The sequence below is a fragment of the Camelina sativa genome, chromosome 9 (genome assembly GCF_030686135.1).
Source record: "Camelina sativa cultivar CO46 ecotype springtype chromosome 9, ASM3068613v1".
Classification (NCBI taxonomy): domain Eukaryota; kingdom Viridiplantae; phylum Streptophyta; class Magnoliopsida; order Brassicales; family Brassicaceae; genus Camelina; species Camelina sativa.
Genome location: NC_141888.1, coordinates 8,823,262 through 8,827,367, shown reverse-complemented (window position 1 = coordinate 8,827,367; position 4,106 = coordinate 8,823,262). Strand labels below are relative to the sequence as shown.

The 4,106-nt window shown below is 32.6% G+C and overlaps 1 pseudogene across 1 annotated transcript; it reads left to right on the top strand.

Moving 5' to 3' along the window:
• Nucleotides 1–2,325: 2,325 nt before the first annotated feature.
• LOC104710751 (BAHD acyltransferase BIA1 pseudogene) lies at nucleotides 2,326–3,900 on the top strand (annotated as a pseudogene). Its single transcript, XR_015565413.1, has one exon. The product of XR_015565413.1 is annotated as a BAHD acyltransferase BIA1 pseudogene (transcript).
• Nucleotides 3,901–4,106: the final 206 nt, after the last annotated feature.

Genomic DNA, 4,106 nt, shown 5'->3' with positions numbered 1-4,106 from the left:
TTCTATGATTTTAATGGATTTGAAAATCCAAACAAAAGTCATGTGTTATTCAATCATTGATTTTAAAATACTTATCAAAATTAGATGTCATTGGTTCTATGATTTACAAATATTTGTTAAAATCCCATGTTATTCATTTAATAATTTGTTTTTGGATTTCAAAATCTACATTATGTTTTAAATGGATTTGAATGGATTTGAAAGTGTAAAATAGAAGGATTCAAATCCAATGATTAAACATCTTATTTCAAAATCTAGGCCTGGGCATAAAATCCGAATCCAAAAATCCGAACCGTATCCGAACCGAAATAAGTGGATTAAAACCAAAGCGATATTAAGAAAATAACCGATCGGTTCTTGGCTTCCATTATTTTGGATATCGGATATTATCCGATCCGAACCGATATCCAATAGATATCCAAATATATTCGAACATATAAGAAATAGTTTAATATTCTGATAGATGTCTCATATCTTTTATTTATTTGTATAGTTCTATGAGAACCTTGTCATATACTTAATTTCTATCTTTTTTTTTTTAATACTCCATTTGTATGGTTATTTGGGTACAATAAGATTAAAAAATATTCGAATAAAACATTGTCCAATAACTTTTGGTTTAATTTTGGTTATCAATAATCATATCTGAATCGATCCAAAATCCAAATTATCCGAACCGAAACCGATCCAAATTTTATAAATACCCGAATGGATGTTAGAGTCAATATCCAAATAATCCGAAATCCAAAAAATCCGAACCGAATCCGATCCGATATCCGAACGCTCAGGCCTTTCAAAATCCATGTGTTTTGATTTTTAGAATTTACTATTCCAAATGGATTTAGAAATCATCTCTCCAATAACAGTTCCTTATATTTTAAGATGATCAATTAATACTAGAAAACAAATCCTGAACATCTTAAAATATATGTTTAAATCTTATACTGTAATAGATATTTTAAATGATAGTAAGGATAACGTGTTTCAATTAAATATAGTTAAATTAATTATTATTTATGAGTGGTTGTTTCAAATAATTATTAAATTATTGTATACTAACAAATTAGGTAGTTGTGAAAAATAAAAAGAAAAATACTTAGGTTCACTTTTAGGGGTGAACCTCTCCATTCACTCCCTCTTATCTCAACCAATCAGAATCTTCCATCTAATATTTTATTTCAAAAATAAATTAAAATTAAATTAAAAAGCAAACCAAATTAAGGAAACAAATTCTGCATACTTTTAGTTAAGGAAAGTTAAATATTGGCTTGGTTTAGATTTTTAAACTTAGAATAAAATTATGTCGGTTTGGGTTTACAAATGAAGTGGTTAGAGTTTAGATTTTACAATTAAAACGAAATTATATGTCGGTTTGGGTTTACAAATGAGGTAGTTAGGGTTTAGATTTTCTAATTAGAACGAAATTATATGTCGGTTTGGGTTCACAAATGAGATAGTTAGGGTTTAGATTTTACATGTAGAACAAAATAATATGTCGGTTTGGGTTCACAAATGAGATGTTATGGTTTAGATTTTACAATTAGAACAAAATTATATGTCGGTTTGGGTTTATTTAAGTGCGATTTAAGTTTTTTAATTTTATAATAATGTATACAGATTTTATTGCCTTATTTTGTTAAGAGGTGAATGGAGAGGTTCACCCTTAGGGGTGAACCCAAGTATTGTTCAAATAAAAATATAAAAACAACCAACATATCATGCCAATATGCGATATTGTAGACCTGTCCCAATATGGATTTTTAGTTAGAGAAATTGTAAGAATTTTTTTTTTGTAGAGCTCCTTTCAAAAATATCTATTTTATTACTATTTTCACTATTTTCTCTTTTAATTTTAATGAAAATTTTTGTTCTATTTGAAAAACTTTTAAATCAATAAAATGAAAATTTGAATTTTTTTTTCCGCCAATTCCAAAATTTGTGATTGATTAATTTAATGAGATAAATAAGAGAGAGATTCATCCATGGATTCCAAAATATTTTTTCATCAAAAATAACCCCTATGAAATCGTGGAAGTTTGTTAGGTCATATGCAAAAATATATTTTTGCAAAATACCATTTTCTATACTTTCTTACAAAAATACCTTATCTTGTTATATTCTTTGATGATACCCTTTTCTATATATAAAATGACTAAATTATAAACTCTAAATACCAAATACTAAACTTTATCCCTTAGAATCTATCATAAATATGAAATAGAGAATCCAAACCTAAAAAAAAATTTAAAAATTATTTTAATATTTTGTAATTATATAAAATAAGGAAAAAATGAAAATGGCAAAAAAAAGTCTCTATAAAAGGTATCTATAAAAGGTATTTCTAATAATTACTTCAATTTTTTTAGTGTATAGATGATTTATATTTAACCTAAACTTAATCAAGTAGTCCTTTTTTTGTTGTTGTCAAACATCAAGTCCTTAAACTTAGAAACTGAAGAGATGTTTTTATAAGAAACAGTTCTCATCGTCCAAAGAGGAAACAACCATGGATACAGTGAAGGTTGAAACCATTGGTAGAGAGATCATAAAGCCATCAATTCCAACTCCAAATGATCTTCGAACTCTTCAACTCTCTTTTATGGATCAGATAATAGCTCCGGTTTATGCCGTTGCATTTATTTTCTATACCAAAGATGATTTGATCTCTCAAGAACAAACTTCCCAAACTCTCAAAACTTCCCTGTCCGAGACCTTGACAAAATTCCACCCTTTCGCTGGAAGAGTCAATGGATTCACCATCGACAGTAGCGACGAAGGAGCTGTCTTTGTGGACGCACGCGTCGATAACTGCACTCTCTCTACTTTTCTGAGAGACCCAGATATGAAATCTCTCCAACAGTTGCTTCCTGTAGAGGCCGCCGAGACCAATTCGACATGGCCATTGCTTCTTGTGCAAGCAACCTACTTCAAGTGTGGTGGCATGGCGATCGGAATCGGCATCTCCCATAAGCTTGGCGATGCAGCCGCTCTATCGTATTTCATCCAATTTTGGGCTGCCACAGCTCGAGGAGAGAGCGACTCGGTGGCCAATCCTGACTTTTCTTTCACAAAGCTTTACCCACCAGCACAAGAAGCCATTACAATTGCAGGGGAGGATCAGCTAGGTAAAAGAAAAATTCTCACGAAGAGATTTGTGTTTGTGGCGTCTAAGATCGAAGAGCTCAAGAAGAAAGTCGCTAGTGATGCCGTGCCTCGACCTACGCGGGTCCAGAGTTTGACTTCACTTATATGGAAATGTGTTGTGGCTGCATCGACAGACACAGTTCGTGAGAAAGTTCTGTACCAAGCGAATAACTTGCGGTCCAAGATACCCACCCTTTTGTCGGAAAACCTAATGGGTAACCCCTTGTTCTCCACCCTGACCTTGAATGGAAAAGGTCAGATGGAGAGTGTAGAAATTGTTAAGGAACTACAAAAAAGAAACGAGGAGTTATCCCATTTAATCCAACATGAGGAAGGGTCATCAGGTTTGACGATAGGTTCGAAATTGCTTGGTGCAATGGCGGCTACCAAGTTTAGCTACGAGCTTTATGACATGCACGTTGTAACTAGCTGGTGCAAGATGCCTCTTTATAAGACTTGCTTCGGGTGGGGATTTCCGGTTTGGTTCACTGGAAATGTTTCTCCAATTCTAGAAAATGTGACTGTGTTGATCGACTCTAAGGACGGACAAGGAGTTGAAGCATGGGTGACACTGCCTCAAGAGGAGATGTTACAGTTCGAGCAAAGCACCGAACTGCTATACTTTGCCTCCCCAAATCCACGTTATCTCTTATCTAAGATGTAACTTTCTTTAAAATGTTCTCCATCAGATGTGACGTTTCTTTTTACATGTTTTTATCATATAACAAATAATTAAATAAATCCGATTTCATGGAATGGATCACCGGAGATATCGAAATGCTTAAAGTCAACAGTTGTTTGCTTCTAGGCCTTGGTCAGCTTCTCTTAAGCTATTGACTTCAACATAAGATCTACATGTGTTTAATTAATACTCCCTTTGGTTTTTTTTATTTGTCATTTTAGAATCAAATTTTTTTTTTTTTATATTACTTGTACTAGATTAGGATCCGTGCTAGAGTACG